The sequence below is a fragment of the Anser cygnoides genome, chromosome 3, assembly GCF_040182565.1.
Source record: "Anser cygnoides isolate HZ-2024a breed goose chromosome 3, Taihu_goose_T2T_genome, whole genome shotgun sequence".
NCBI classification, from domain to species: Eukaryota; Metazoa; Chordata; class Aves; order Anseriformes; family Anatidae; genus Anser; species Anser cygnoides.
Window position 1 is genome coordinate 8,230,179 of NC_089875.1, and position 16,560 is coordinate 8,246,738.

Genomic DNA, 16,560 nt, shown 5'->3' on the forward strand with positions numbered 1-16,560 from the left:
CAGAACTGACTCAAAAAAAACCAGAAAGGTTCTCCTTGTGATTACTTGTACTTTTTGTTTTCCAAATCCTGATTATGTTCTTCTGTGCCATATGGTCCATATGCTATACCTCTTCTAAAATATTGGTGCTTTACCCTTCTGTATTTTAAGAATTTTTGGTAGAGTAAAAAGACGACAGAAGCGTGACACTCATCATGGTCTCTTCCACATGACCCGAAAAAGGAGTTGGAAGTGGATGATAGGGACACATGACAGCACTGTTCTTTCACTTGTACTCTTGATTCATTCCCCTTCTATTAACTGAGGCTGTTCAAAGCAGAAAAAATGACTCTTTAACAGGCCATGAGGTTCCCCTAGAATTAACGGTCTGGATAAGTCCAAATAATGAGGCTTTGATCAAGGGAATAATACCTTAGTGACAGGAGAAGAGAGGAATTTAGCTGCAGAGATACTCTCCTGCTCTGCTGATAATGACACAGGGACTGACACCCAGCAGGTCCCAGGCCCATTTGACAATCCTGTGGACAAAGCACACCCTTCCTACAATTTCCCACAGAAAGCCCCTTCAGAAATCAGCAGCATGTCCAGAAACGGCCTCATGTTTTCCCACTGCAACTGGGTCTTCCACAGTTGCAAAGGTGCCACCTATTTTTCAGACTCAGCCAGCTACATATACAGCTAGCTGACCTCATCAGCTAATAGGAAAAGACAATTTTTAAATGCCACTTTATGATTAGGTAACTAAACAAACTCACACACGTGTTATTGTGAGATAAATGTCTCGAATGCAGCCTGAGATACACGGCACAGCCAGATGCCTTCAGTGACCCTGAGAGAATGTTATCTTAATGTAATGCACACCTTCGAGCTTTGTGTTGTGTTTAATGCATAAAGTAGCCACAGACACAGGGTCAGGAATAGTTGTGATATATCCCACATGGTAGGTACAACAGTGGGCTAGTAAGTGCTTCACTTCCATATCTAGGATATCGCTAGGCCACACACTAGGAAACAAGTCAGTTTTATCACTAGCCATCCGAAGCACTCTGCATCCCTGCTCAAGCCCTGCTGCAGTGCTCACCCAAACAATTCTTCCAGTAGCTTCAGAAGGGGTTTTGCTTATGGAAAGAGTACAGAATGAGACTCGTTATTTAAAATAGGAATACATACTGTACTTTAAAGTGGAGACTCAGTTTTAAGAGTTATACTGATAAACCAACTTATGCCATGGAACTTCAAAAAAAAATTAAAAAAATCACAAGTCTAACTAGACCAGTCTTGTTCCAATTAAAGCCAAAAGGAGTTCAGTAAAAGGTGGAAGAATTGGGCCAAAGTCATAGAGGATTTGAGGGAAAAAACCCTCTTATAGTATTTACTGGAAAGGAGAAAGCACACTTTTTCCAGGAAGAAAGGGCACATTTCTTGCCTTTTCTCAGCATTTTGCCTTCACTCCAGTAAGTCCCTGGCCAACATTTTTAGCATCCATGGTGTTGTACAAGCTAAACACAGGGAATTATAACCATGAAGTTCAAAGTACATCTCCATTAGATTTCACAGGAACTGTTAAAAGCAAGCATTTGACGCGCCAGGAATGTCAAGACTTTCATATAAGCTGAATTTTACAAAAATGAGCACTCAGTGAAGTCAATGGAATTAAGTGCATGAAGTTAAACGTGCATGCATTTCAGGAAGCCTCATGCAGGTTACAAACATCCTTTAATACTGTGCATTGCTGAACTTCCTTGTCACGTTTCCAAGCTGGCAGAGGTGTCCTTTCAATAAAACCTCAGAGTGTGGCCAAAGCCTGATGTTGTATAGCTTAGCCTAACCTATGGATGCTTTTAAATGGAAACCCAAAGCTGCCTGAAAGCAGCTGATGCAAGCACTTTGCTGGGAGTTTCTCACATTTGCCTTTCCAAACCAGCCTTTCCCTTTCAGATTTTTTTTTTTAAATGTACAAAATTAATGGTTCTTACAGGCTTCTTTTCTCAGTAATACAACAAAACAGTGCTTGGCACTGAAGACTCTCTGACTTGCAAAGCCTACCCAAACGTTGTCATCTTACTGTGATTTGCCTAACACCACAGGGATGTGCCCCTCATTGCTAGGTTCTACTCCACAAAGCAACCGGGGTTCTCCACAAATAACTGCCTCCCAAATTAAGCACATGGTTATCATTTGCTGCAGCGGAGGCCGGGTGGTGTTACACTTCAACATTGCTTTTTTGTTCTTTCTTAGTACTCTGGTGGGTGGTATCAGCTTAAAACACCTGGGCCTGGAAGTGGAAGGAAGCACTGCAGAGGAGGGCATGTGCAGGCACCAACCTGCATTTCTGGGGCCTCTGGCAGGGGCTAGGCCTGGGCCCCATGGTACTATGCCACAGCAGGTCTTCGCATGCTGGTGTTGGGGCCCCAAGCTCATGCACATGCCTGGCTAGTGTTTTGACATTCTGTATTAATAACTGCAGTCTCCAGAAGCATTTGCATCAGGCCTGTGTCCTCCCTTTAGACCAGGAGGTATCAAGCAGACATGAAGTGTGTGACCAGCAGGAGCACTAGGGGCTCACGGGCAGGTTAGGTGTCCACGCACATGTAATGGGCCCCTGAGGATGAGGCAAGGTACACTCAACTCTACCAGAGCTACTAGAGGCTGAAATCCTGACCCATTCCCTAGACTGCAACCCAGTGACCTTTTCTATCTAATTTAAGAGCTGGCTGATTGTTAATTTCAATTAGTTGTACAAGAAAACCACAGGCTGTTGATTCAAGTGAATTATCAGCATGCCAGAAGCTCCTCTTAGACTGAACTGCAAGATGACTATGCAAATATTTCCACAGAAAATAAAAGTCATTCATTTTAAGTGTGCCTCCAACAGAAAAAGATCTATCCCCGAATGCAAGACATTGCAGAGGTTAAGAACTCAGTCCCACAGTTCCTGCTGGTGTTCTGAAGGGGCACATGGCAGAAGGCATTAAGCCAGAGAGAATTGCAGATGTTGTGCTAGCAGTCAGCCCCACTCAGATTTAGCCCCAAATCAACGATTTTCATTTAAGAAACGAAATAAATTTATTAATTTTAAAAGCTTTGCACTTAATCATAACTCAGTTTTATAGAAAGAAAAGTGACTTTGCAAGAGAAAGTTGAAATTAAAACATTCTTGATTTTTTTTAAGAACCAGTTTCTACCTGACTTTTCAATTTTTAATTAACAGTAAAATAATCCATGATAAAGAACACTTTGATGTTCTTCACAAAATTTTGAATTATTCTGAAGTTAAACCTCATCACTTAAAATGATCGTTCACTCTCTCTGAGATGCTTTATTAGGAAGTAATTGTTTCTCATCTGCTAATTTGTAAAAATAAAAATATATCTGTAGTCACATCACAGCCAATATACTGTAAACACTCAGACGCCATTCTAACAATCAGGCTCTGTTTAGGACCTTCAAGACTCTTCTCTTTATTTTTAGCAGATTCATTCTAAGATTGCTTTCAAATAATGCAAAAAGCAAATACGTATCTCTAATTTGCATGACACTGGTGTTCTCACACTTGGACACTTGGATTAGTTCTGCACTCATAGAAATGCATGGTTTTGAGGAAAACAATAAAAAAAAGTCTGTTTTCTTCACCTATCTGTCCACACAAGCAAGCTGGCCTTTGCAGTGGGAATTGCCAACTTGAAGAAATATTTCTTCTGTTGCAGGAACCTCAAGAAGAGCTTCTGTACCTGAAGGACGGTCTGGGATATCAGCAGTTATAAAGACAATAAGTACCAGCTCTCCCCTCAGACTTCACGCCCTTCTGAGAGTCTGCAGTAATACTGAAGAACATGAAGATGGCATTTCCGTCACAGCATTTCCTATGTAGGTGGCAGGCAGGGCAAGAGTTCTTGGATGCTGGGCACCCTTGGAGAAGAGCAAGCCAAGGAGCTTCTGGTTGGTTCCTCAGAAAAATCAGAGGTGCAGACAAGTGATGATGGAAATAAGTACAGACACATGGTTTTTGAGTGTACAAGGCAGCATGGGAAAAAAAACACCAAAAAGAATATTAGAAATCAGTTTCTATGAGATTAACTGAAGATGTTGCTTCCATGTCACCACCTTGAAAGACCCGCACAGACTTCATAGCCCACACTATCTGTGAGCATGATCCAGCTGTGCCTTTAACCAACCTTAACTAGACAACTCCTCCCACATGTAAATGATTTCTTGCCCACAAAGGGGGAGAAAGGCACATCTTTATTCCTCATTGAAAATACAACTCTTGCCAGCAGCAGCTATGAATACACCTAGCACGTCCGACAAAGCAAGGTCTTACTCAATTCAAAACACAAACTAAGTTGAAACACTTCAGTACATCACAATGAGAAGATGAGAAGTGCCTGTTCCTCACCAAGCTGAGGGATAGGCACTGACAAGCTAGGGGTTTCCATAAAGGGCTCCTGTCCAGAGTAGACTAGTCATACCCAGCACAGCCATGTCAAAATTTGGTCACACCCCACTCACTTCAAACATGAAGACTACTCCCTTGGGTGTCTCACCCCATACACTGTCCTACAGGAAGCTTTCCTTCATAGTTTTATGCAGCCCTGTTGGCACCCAAAGCACTGAGGATGAGACATGCAATTAAGTGCTGCATACCCACCCACACCACCCAAAACCAAGCTCCATTGGTGAAAATGCAAACAACTTTGAAAACTGCATTTCTGTGAAACAGGCATTATTGTTACTGTGTTCAAATACTCGGTTGAAAACTAAAACCTAATTTGGTCCCCACCTACCCCCCAAAAAAAGCCTTCCAACAAAGCAAACTGTGTTAATTACAGTAAGATAGTATGCATTGGTAGAATCTGTTTTGGAAGTGTGCACTGCACAGTTGTTTTGTACCATGATGATTAGAGAATGAACATGAATTGTTTTTATCACCATATTAAGACTGTAGGCACATACAAATTCGAATCCATAACTGAAAACCCACAGATGGAATATGACCAACCTTGTTCTTACTCTCCTCATGATCTTTAGGACAGTTACCCCTCTTCTTAGTTATGCAGAATATCAGTAAAGATCAGCTTCTCCACCGAGGACTACTTCTTTTGGAACATTAGGAAAAAATATTCATCTAAGAAAATCACAGTTTTAATTTTAAAAATAATATGCAACCAAACGATGTATAGCCGTGAAAAACAGTCCTCTATTTCAAATTAATCGAAAAAAAAGCATGAAGCTGTCCTTAAAGGTAGATGGCTGTTGCAAGACAAGTTTATGATTAAGTCTGAAGGAAAAACTACCTGTCAATAGCTCAGAGGAAGGAAGTCATTTATGAATAGATGAGTTTTGAGTTTTTTTTTTTTTATAGTATTGCATAAAACTTTCCCAAACATAGCTAGCATGAATGTACTGCTAACAACAAGGATTTTAAAACAGGCAGTACCGCAAAACATGGTACCTTTGTGGGATTCTCAGTCCCAAACGTAATGTTCTATTGGCTCCTTGCCCTTTCCTCGCTGCCTGTAGAGGGGAGCTGTAAGCTGGTAAAGAAAACGGGCATGAGCAGACACCCAGGTTACACCTGATTTCTGCCAAGGGGCACAAGGGAAAAACAACTCCCTTTACCATGTCTTCCTCTTTTACTGGGGCTAGGAAAAGTCTGGGCCAAAGTTACTTGATGCAGATGAACACTCAAGACTTCAGATGTGAAAGTTAATTTGAAAAGACAGAAGTTGACAGTCTATACAATCAGTCATTTAGAGATTTAATTGAAATAGCTGATACAAGCAGTCTGTCACATTGTATCAACAAACTTCACTATTAACAAAAATCGATAATAAATCAGTAAGATTAAAGCTGCATCCATACCCTAGTAACAATGCATAAGGAATATACAAGCAACATGTAATGAAGGCTTTTGTCAACTTCCATCTCTTGATTTTGTGTTGTTTACAAAGTTCTTAAAATATCTGTACTTAAAAGAAAAAATATGTTATATATAAAACCAACGCAACTGTGCAGCTATTTGTGTAGTTAGCACTGTCTACAGATAATTAGTATCCTGAATATCTCCACACTGTGTGTTGACTATCTTTTTCCAGATACAAGCAATATCTGGGCTTTCCTGTTATTTAAATGAGATAAATGCTGAAATTGTCTCTTGCTTATATTATGCTAAAGAAGAATGTCTCCTTTGTAAAGATAGCTGACATCTCAAGACCTCCAAAGCCTTTTTAGGCATGTGGCACAATCTTAAAAGGCAACAAGAGTAAACAAAAAAACCCAGGGTACCACATAAGACACAGATATTGAAAAGCTCGTATGTGGAAATAAAATGCTGCTGTTATGCTCCATCTTTAATTTCTCACATGTATGATATTCCTACTGTCACAAATGCTACAGTTTACAAGTCCCTTCATCTTCATATTGTTCTATATTCCACAAATTATGTTTCTTTAGAACACTAGAAAGCACTGCAAGAAGGAATGAAATACTACAACATTAAGAAAAACAAACGAAGAAGAAATCCACCTGGTTCAGATATCAGCAGGAAGGCATCGGTTTGACCAAAGAGAGAGATACTGGGATACTTCCTTACCCTTCCCAAACTAACTATGTAAGGGCATCAGAAACCCACGCTGAAATGTACTCCCTCAAAATTCACATTTTCTACAGCATTCAAAGACCAGAAAAAACATCCAATATCATGCTTGGATGGAACCTAAGAGGTTGTCTCTCTTTAAGCTTGCATAATCACAGAATCAAATCCAAAATGCATTGTTTGCCAAATCTATAAAATTTTACATACTTGATACCAGTCTAAATCACTGCACAAGGTATAAAGATACGAAGAACATGGCTGAATGGTATGGAAAAAGAAACCAAGCTGTATGGCCACACCACATGAATCACATGGCTTTTGTTTTATATGCTGTGTAAGCAACGTGATATGAGGGAGCTCATTAGAATCTCAGGGTTTGATTTTCTTTTTTTCCCAAGTTATAGCTGTTTCTCTTCAGTTTCAACATTCCCCAGCATATGACAAACCTGTGCTTGAAGGAGGGAAAGCTCAGTTTCATTCCATTATTGATCTATCAGACAAGAACTTAATCAATCTTCTTTATAAGCTATTAAAGCAGAGCAAGAGAAATGAACTCACCTGATACATTCAACATTGATTGTCTCTTTCTAAGAACTGAACGTCAGCCTTATCTACTACTACAGCTGTGATTCAATTTTTCAGAAACAAGTTTTTCCCCTCATTAGGTCCACAGAAATAGTACAATTAAAAATGTATTTTAGATAAAATGAAGAATATAATCAAAATTAAATGGACACTACTTTCTTTTAAATTTCATTAGTTAAGCGTGTTCTTGAGAACACTAAAGCTGTAAGATCAAGTCTAGTTAAGGGAAGTCTGCCAGTAAAACTTAAACTAGCCGCCATTACAGCCACCCCATCACTAACTTCAGCGAAAAGCCAACTGTATGAATTTCTGCCTCACTGTGATCGATCGATCTATCCAAAAACAGGTATTTTTACAAACTGAAGGCAAGTGTACTTTCCATAAGATTAAATGGACTCACGGAATTTTCAGTGTTCAAGCTACTATTTTGGATCAGTTTGGAAACAAAATATTCTGATTCACTGAGATATATCAAAAAAATTTTAACACTTCAACTTTAAATTACATATGGCTATGCCTAATACTAGAGCGACTCCCAGAAGGTCTAGATCAAATATTTCCTTTAAGCACTCCCAAAAGATGCAGAAAAATAAGAAAAGAAAAAAAAATCTTACCCCCAGTTTTTTAACCTAGCTGTTCCTCTAAGGGATTTTAAGATCTATGGACAATAGGTGAATAATGTAAAGTGTAGCCCAATTACTGTGGCTAATTCAGGAAATGGGAAAAGGCTGGTGCAAATTACAGCTCAATTACAGGTCTTAACACCTCTGTTATCAGCTATGCTATTACCTGTTTTCTGGTGTAACACCATAAAAGGAAGGAAGTTGAATGTGGAAGTGTTTGTAGAAAAACAAAACGTTTCTATTTCGTAAAACAAACTGCTGCGCTATTTTAACAATAAAATATTTTGATATAATTGAAGTTATTTGTAGATGTTCAGTCTTCTAAACATCTGGATAATTGGCAGCTTTTGTGTGAATTTAGACAGAGGCAGTTATCAAAATTAGAATTTCCATTGAATGGAAGTCCTGTGGTTTTTTGGTTTGTATGTTTTGGTTTTTTTCCCCTCTATCAGGAGTTAATGCAAGCATTACGATTGTAAACTTCTAACAGCTGAGAAAAACCTGCATAAAGTTACCAATGCAGCTTTACATTCATTATCCCCAACTATCATATTAGACAACTTCTTATGGCTTCTGTTTTTGCTTTTTTATTTTTCTTTCATTTTTGTCTTTTTTTTTTCCTCCACCAATAGCATTGAAATTACAATATTTATATCCTTTTTAAAAGTCTTTAAGATGCAAAAAAACTACCAGGGCTCTGCACTTCTGTAGTTAAATATTATACTTTTATTACTGACCAATGAAGAAACAGAGACCACCAAGACTGGTAAATTCTTTGTAGGATGCAAGTATGCAGATTTTCACACTTGGTCCACCATTTCTGTTCTAACAAAATGTAGAGCTGGTGGAAAGCACTATCCTGACTGGTACAGTGTCACTGCAGTTTGGTAGATGCGGGCATCATTCCCCTAAACACAGGAAATGTCTCTGATGACCACTGCAAATCTTATGACATCCAGAAAACAAATTGGATTTTCTTTTATCTAATGGTAGAGAAGTGCCCTCATTTACTAAAATGATCTTTATGATGTAAGACATGGCAACTGGAAGCAAGCGCAACTGCCACATGTAAACAAATCGTCCCGGAATCTCAGATGGAGCAGAATGGAAATCATTTTGTCTTGCCAACAGTAAAACGAAAATGCTGCTTTTGAGCTCTTTTTTTCCCCTCTTTTCACTAGAAGAAGAAAGGAAAAAAAAAAAAAAACCCACAGCCTTTGCTGTTAAGCATGTCTATTTTCATGGGAAATCTCTCCATTTGCAATATATGCATATCATGTTTAAATATCTCCCCCAGGAAGATATACCACTTAATAATACTTCTGTTTATTTATTGCAAAAATCAAGAATAGCTGGAAGTCCATTATGAGAATCTTTTAGCAAATTTAATTAATTTGTAATTAATTTTATTGGTATTTATGAGAGAAATCTTTAATCAGCATAATTTAGACTTTGAAAATTACAATATTAACTAATATTAATTAAACAACAATGTAATAATTTCAATAGTTGTAATTATTTCTAGATTAAATTACCTGCTAGTCAATTCTACGCTGCTTTTGAAATTAATTAGCCAGCTTAAGCATGCTCTGTACCACTAATTTACCAAGGAGAGAACACAATGTCTAAACAAGCCAAGAAAAACTACTTCCAAACGTCAGCTGGGTTTTCATGGTTTAAAAAATGTTTTTTAATCCTAATTTTAAATTAGCCATGTTCTGTTTAAACATGGGGATACCCTTTCAGACAATGCAGGGCCTTGGGTTTTGGAGTTGGCATTCCTCTTAGTCTCCTTCCACCCCATGACTGTATCATCCCTTCCTGACAGTGCGGATAGTGTGACCTTACTCATATGGGACACCGCAGAGGAAACAAAAGATAGCTCATCTATCTCACTTCCGTGCAGTAACTCTGTTCTTTTGCCAGGGCTAAATATTCAAAATTCAGGGTTTAAATTGCTACAGCTTCACCTCTGCACTGTGGCCCCATTAACAAAATATGGCAAATAAATAATGGGTTCTTCTTTGCCTTCTGATCTGTGAGCCTTAATGGCTTATGTTACCAAGCCTTTCTTTACCATCCCAGGAGTATTTTTCATGAGGGGACAGAATTTCATGGAGGAGCCTGAGATTCCCATAACCATAAGTAAATTTAGGTTGCTTTTGACACATGCTTGAAATAGTAAGGGGCAAAAGAGAGACATGGTTCCTCAGAACTTAATGGGAACTAATACTGCATCTGACAGACATGTACCAGGTTATCTACAATACATGTCCCCCATGCAGGAAAAGGGTTTCTGTTTCCTACTGAATTCTTACAGTCAGGGAAGCCCTTCTCTTTCTCACACAAAGGCGAGGTGACAACTTCATGTGCTGGTTTGCAGTTCCTTTGTGGCTGCTGTCATGAGACAGACTCAAGAAAACAACGGTTCTGTTAGTCCGAATGCTTGGTGCTAGATTGCAGTTACGAGGAAAAATGCCGTGTATCACTTTTCCATGAGTTGCCCCATTTCAGCTACTGATGGCCTGGCCACAAGTTCCTATCTAAAAGCTATACTTTAGTTTGCGTGGCTTTCCACCTTTGAACTCTTGGAATTTTCCTTAGAGAGCAAAAAAGGTGAAACTGCAATGTTTCTCTTGCTTCTGAATATTTAAAGTTTTGTTAGGATAATACCAGGCCTCTCAAGTACTGCCTACAACCAGTAACAAAAGAACAAATCTTATAGCATCACTGCTTCCTTTACTAACAAACCATAGTTTTTTTATCTGTGAGAGAACAGCATCCTGTTTGCAGGGTTTGGATCTATATGTGTTCTGGCATATAGCATATACACATTGGTTTAAAACCTTGGCCTCCCATGACATCAATACGCTTTCATTGATCTCTAGGTGACCCAAATGAGGACCAGGGTGAGTAAATATTTCAGTCCTACAACAACTTCTATTCATCTGTTTATACTTCAGGCATGGAAAATTGCTGACTGAAAGTTCTTTAAATGTTAGCCACAGTTTTCAAAAGCAACTAGCCATTTTGCAAATCTGAGTTTTATGTTCCTGACTTGGAGCTCCTCGAAGGGATGTGAATTCCAAAGGGCAGCTTTGCACATAGCTTAGCACATTCTGAAACTCAAGCCTTTCCAGGGCAAATCAGCTTGGAGATTGAGTGATTAGTCAAATTTGAAAAGGTTGGTGGTTATTTTTGCTTTCTATGCTTACTTCATTTTTTTTTTCTGTTATCAGGCTAGATATTAAACAGGTTTGATGATAGCACAGCGGTTAGAGATATAGAAAGCAGAATACAGAAACAGTGTTCAAAAAGTAAAGTGTATACCCAGAGCAATACGTTATCTAGAAGGGTAACTGTCACCCTTATTTGCTTCAGAATTACTCAAGAAAACACCTCCATGACCTTAAAGGAATTATTCAGAATTACTCCAATGAATAAAAACTAGTTCTTCAAAGGTATTTTAGCAACTACAGTTTCTTAGGTGTTTTTATTTAGACCTTTAAATTCCTAAGACTCTTAGAAAATCTCCTTCTGAGTGTTGCAGGATAGGTAGGCATTATTCTTTTGAATGTCACAGCAGAGACTTACAAAAATACAGTATGTTTTATGGGGAAAAAAAATAAAACAAAAAGCTGACCTTTAAATAGAAACCATCCATGGTGCAGAGGGTCAGGCTGGCACCCATAGAGTTAAACTGCCTAAGTCTACAACAAAGGAAAAAATATTAGCATTGCTATCTGTGTAAACGACATTAGTAGCAAGACTGAATTATCTTCTGAATTATTTTATTCCAATTATATTTTGATATAATTCAAGGTCTAGTGATTTTTTTAATGTTTGCAGTCCCCTAGTTTAATACCAGAAAAGCAATCAGTCATTTGCTTCTCAGACACCAAGTGGTTGGAATAGTTTTTCCATCCATTTGAAAAATATACAATCTGTATTTGCCTTTAAGAATACATTAGATGACTATTGTAAGTGATTTGTAATTGTTTTTAAATTGTTGGACTTATTTTAATGGTATATTTGCAGTTATATAGTTGTTTAAATGTTCATGCTATAAGCAGTTTTTTGAATTAACAAATTGTTCATTCATCTTTTGTATTTTAAATAGGGTAAATAGGAAATAGAATAAAATTTGCTTTATTGGAGATGTATTGTTTGCTTATTAAAAATCTCCGCTGTAACAACTGGTTATATTAAAAGCTGAAAAGAGATCTAGAAAAATATTCAAAATGATTCATTTGGAAGACCAATACTACTTCTGTGTTAAAGGCAAAAGAAAAGACAGTTTAGCAACTAGGTTTTAAAGTAGTTCGATTTTTTGAGTTTTCAGAAGTTCCTCTAAATAAAAGGTACATTATTTACCTAAAGGTATGATTTTAAACTAACATAATTCAGTATCCAAGCAGGCACATATATTTTGCTTCAACTAGCTTTAAAATTTTATTAAAATAAAGTGTGAAGCAAGTCACACACTCTTTCAGCACCAAAAGTCACTCGAGTGCCCTCCTGAGACCAAACAATCTTTCAAATATGAGACATTGCATATATATATATATATATATATTTATATATGCTCAGAAAGGTTAATGTTGTATGAGACCGAGGGGAAGTAAGAAAAGCATGGGCAACATCATGTACATGGACTGTGGCACACTGTCTAATAATTGTGATCAATATCCTGCTTTTAAAGTCCCTCAGTGTTAGATAGGTTTTCTGGCATGCACATGTGGAATGCGTTCAGGTGTAATATCTCACATTTTGTTCGAAGCATAATTCTCACGTGGATGGGTTGCATGTGTCTAGCATAGTTAGAAAAGGACTCAGTGCCTTCCCTTTGTGTTTGTAAAAAATATGTATGTTCTGTATTCTCTACTTGTACTATTTTGTATGGGTTTTTTTATACTCAAATGCTAGAATAAGGAAAAAGGTATGTGATCACCCTATTTATTTGGTACAGTAAATTTCAGGTTCTACGCATGATCTCTTTGCATGCCTATGTATTCACTTATATGTGCAGTTTTTGCAAACTATTCCTTCCATGCACATACGAAATTACTAACAAAACTTGTTTGGCCAAGGACATTAAACAGAAATCATGCATGTTTGGTTTTGGGGCAAACTCACTCTGTTTCTGAAATGGGTAGTACACAACACCCACGTTCACAGGTTAAAAAGTCCATCTGCATACTAAACCGCTTAGCTCTCTGCTATGAGGACCCCAAATGAGGCTACTTTGACAAGCTGGCCCTAGGTGCCTTGGTGTTCCCTTTCAAGGGAGGCACACTCCAGTTTTTCACCATCTGCACCAGTACCTGACTGGCTGTAAGACAAATATTCTGGATTTATGAAGCCCAGGTACCTGAGAGACTATATGTCTTCTCTTGTAGGAGGTATCAGAAAGGACACTTGAGCTAGCAGTCTAACACAGACAGCATGATACTTTCTGTGAAGGCTAAACATTTTCTTCCTTATTGACAAGATGAAGCCCAAGCTTATTGACTTTCAGAAGCCTTCTGCAGTCTTATTTATTATCCTTGGCATTTGAAAATGGAAGTGGTTTTGTGGGATCAAACATAGGTCATTACTGTCTAATGGCCATTTGTTAGTCTATACAAACTGAATTTGGTAGTTCCAGGTCCAATTCCTAATGTATGTTTGCCATTATTATTTATCATCATCACCACACCTGCCAACACTTTTAATGGCTCTCTCAGGAGAGAAGTGAGGAGCTGAACGGACCGAAGGCACGAGTGCTCTTACTCCCTGAGCACTGGTTGCTCCAGCAAGGGCCAAGGGCCTTTTAGACAGGCAGTGTGGGGAAGCTGGGCTCTCATCTGCTCAATTTCTAAGAAAAGCTGTTTACAAATATTTTAAAATATATGGAGAAAGTGGGTAAGTCTGCACACCTGCCTGCAGCAGATAAGTCTATACACACACCACCCAAGCTTCATTCCTAAATTTGCCTTGATACACATCTATCACTCTGCAGCTATTATTTTTGCAGTATCTTGTGCCTTCCTTCATCTACAGGAATTATTTACATTTCTTAACATATTGAGCATCTCACATGTATATACTTGATCCTTGCACCGATTTCAGGCATAACCTTTTGCAGTATTCTAGTGTATATGTTGAGATAATGAAGTCACCTAAAGGGCATTCACATAACCAGTAAGCACCTCAGAATTGATCACAATCAGTTAAACTATCAATTCAAGGTAACAATTATCCTGCTTTTGTTTCTTTTTCCTTATGTCCTTACATAGCAGAGTTGGAAGAGAAGCTGTCCCCTTGTGGTTAATAATTGATTTTCTACCAATCAGAGCTCAGGATGGGCTCAACTAGCCCTATGATATTTTAAAAATTAATTGTATTTTAGACAGTTCAAGGGATAGTCTCCAAGTCAGTTGACAGACTGTGTAAAACCCAGATAAAAAGAAGAGCTACACAACAAGCTGCAATGGTCATTGCTTTCATTGTTCCTATTATCGACAATTTTTGAGTAGAATATACAGCTAATTGCTTTTTAACAGCTATAAGCATACATTTGTCTATACACAAGCTCAGATGACACTGCATATGGTTATCTGAAGCATAGCTTTATGCTAAGCTCATTTTTAAAGACTTTTAAGAAATGGTTTGGCATAGAGGGCCAGATGAAGATGTCCACACCCTCTCATGAGAAGGAGCCTCTGCCCAGGAAACCCTCCCAGAGCTGCAAGCCTGGCCCTGCCTCCTGTGCTTCGAGGCTGGAGAGCAGGCAGCATCTCCCCATCCCCAGCACAGCCAGCTGCTCCCAGGGATGCACGCCCTTCCTCGCTTCCCAGCACAGGGTAGATATGGAGCGAGCCACTGGCTGAATGCACAGAAATTAGCCTGACCCTGTCCAAGAGCCTGCTGCCTGGAAGAAATGTGTGAATAACTGTATTTTATTTTCTTGGGCTGTACCTAACAGGGCAAAACTAGTGTCTCTCTGAACTTACACAACGATAATGCTGCAAGAAAACCCCAAACTGGAACACACCAATATCAAAACATCAGTTTGGGAATAACCACTTTAATGATACCTTTATTTCAAAACTCAGGTTTCTAAAAAATAGCTGGCTTTCTTAAACTCAGTAATAAAATTGGAGAAAAATATTATTGTGAATTTTCTTTTAAAATGTTTAACATGGAAATTTCATTGAAAGATTTATACTAAAAAACTCCAACCTTAAAATCTGTAGGGATTTTCAGTTCTGGCTGGCCTTAATTCTTCTCTCAGATGGAACTCCATTAAATTGCAATGAATAGGATATACACATTAGAAGAATTTGGCAACCAATTAATATTTTTTTTCTTTAAGGATCAGGTACAGTATACCTCTCTGTAATGAGCAGGTTAATTTGCTGATGAAGCCTCAAAAGGAATGTTTTCAAACCCACTGGGCTTTCTCCCCAGCTCATTACAGAAGATGTTGCAATATTCCCAAGGTATTCATACTACAGCTTCTTTTGAGGATGTAAACCACTTTGTTTGAAGTTGGTTGAGAGTCCATAAGCAACTTGGGAGATGTGATTTTTTTATAGGAACTAGAACATGACCACAGGTCAGAATGGCAAGTGAGCTGGTGATTTGTACTTCTGCATGCATATGTGGGTACATAAAACTATAAAAATATGCAAGAAATAAGAGTATAAGTGTCTGGGATAGACATATTTCTGGTAGCAAAAACAACACATTAAAAAGGCAAAAACACTCCTTTCTTTGTTAAGACTAAAAATTCTCTGTAGCCAACAGCCCTATAGTACTGGCACATGGATTAGACATTTGTTGATTTAATCATGTATGTTGTCCTAATAGACCTGTATACAAGCAGGAAAAAATTAAGAAATATGTTGTTCTCACAGCAAGTGAAATGCTTAGTTAAGAAATGAAGTATTTAGTCAAAAAAGGGGTTATTACTGATTTGCCATTTATCAGGTTAAAAGTCTAGGCAATGCATGTGTTCTGTTTACATACAAATACATTATTGATTCCTAGCAGTTCATTCATTTGCATAAAATTCTGTATCTAAATACAATTTTCAGTTTTAAGCCATATGTACTATGAGCTTGACAGACTAGATTGTATTTAAAAGGGTATGCCTTAGATAAGGTAAAAAAGAAAAATATTGAAGTTCTGCACTGCGGAAAACAGAAGATTTTTAACAACGCGCAGGAATATGGGATATCTTGGTTAGATTTTTACCTGTTCTCAAGGCACTATCACTACACACTTGAAATGTATCTTCTTTCAACAGCTTCGCAGATTTCATATCATAACATCACACCATATATTTGTTTGAAGGCAGACAGTATCTGTTTTAGAACCAAAGCCATTTAAATCTGATGCAGTCCCAGATTTTTGCATCCAATTCCTATTGCAATGCCTACAAGCTTCCATATTGCAAAAGAAAATAATGCTGTTCTACACGCACACATGTACATAAAACATTAGGAAGACATTCTAATGTCAACAAATAAGGTTAAAGAGCATAGAAATAGAAACAACCTCAAGATTTAATTATTCAAAACAATAGTTTATCGTCTGTTCCTACTTCTGAACTACAAATGTGTGTACCCCAGAGCTAACAGAGGGGATGGCAAAACACAGGTGCTGCAGTTTGCTTCCGGCTTACAAGAGACCTTTGAAGTTTCTATCCTGGAGACAGTATATGCATCATCAACAGAGGAGCATTCAGGTTTGGACCTTCTGGGCCCACTA

General features: G+C 38.1%; 2 long non-coding RNA genes across 8 annotated transcripts in view; both read right to left on the reverse strand.

Moving 5' to 3' along the window:
* Positions 1-16,560, reverse strand: part of LOC106036626 (uncharacterized) — a 505,620-nt gene that overhangs the window by 416,094 nt on the left and 72,966 nt on the right. Inside the window, exon 6 of one of the 3 annotated variants that reach the window (XR_010830029.1) lies at positions 8,020-11,513. The exons of the other annotated variants lie outside the window; for them this stretch is intronic. This is a non-coding gene — a long non-coding RNA (uncharacterized lncRNA). Of the gene's footprint in view, positions 1-8,019; positions 11,514-16,560 lie in introns of those variants that run through there. 3 annotated transcript variants of the gene reach the window in all.
* Positions 2,348-7,843, reverse strand: LOC106036623 (uncharacterized). 5 transcript variants are annotated; one of them, XR_001207465.3, is made up of 3 exons: positions 7,795-7,843; positions 5,000-5,125; positions 2,348-3,936 (listed from the first exon to the last, which is right to left on the reverse strand). It is a non-coding gene; the product is annotated as an uncharacterized lncRNA (long non-coding RNA). The 5 variants fall into 5 exon arrangements; XR_001207466.3 differs by lacking the exon at positions 7,795-7,843 and adding an exon at positions 7,154-7,412; XR_010830034.1 differs by lacking the exon at positions 7,795-7,843 and adding an exon at positions 7,042-7,099.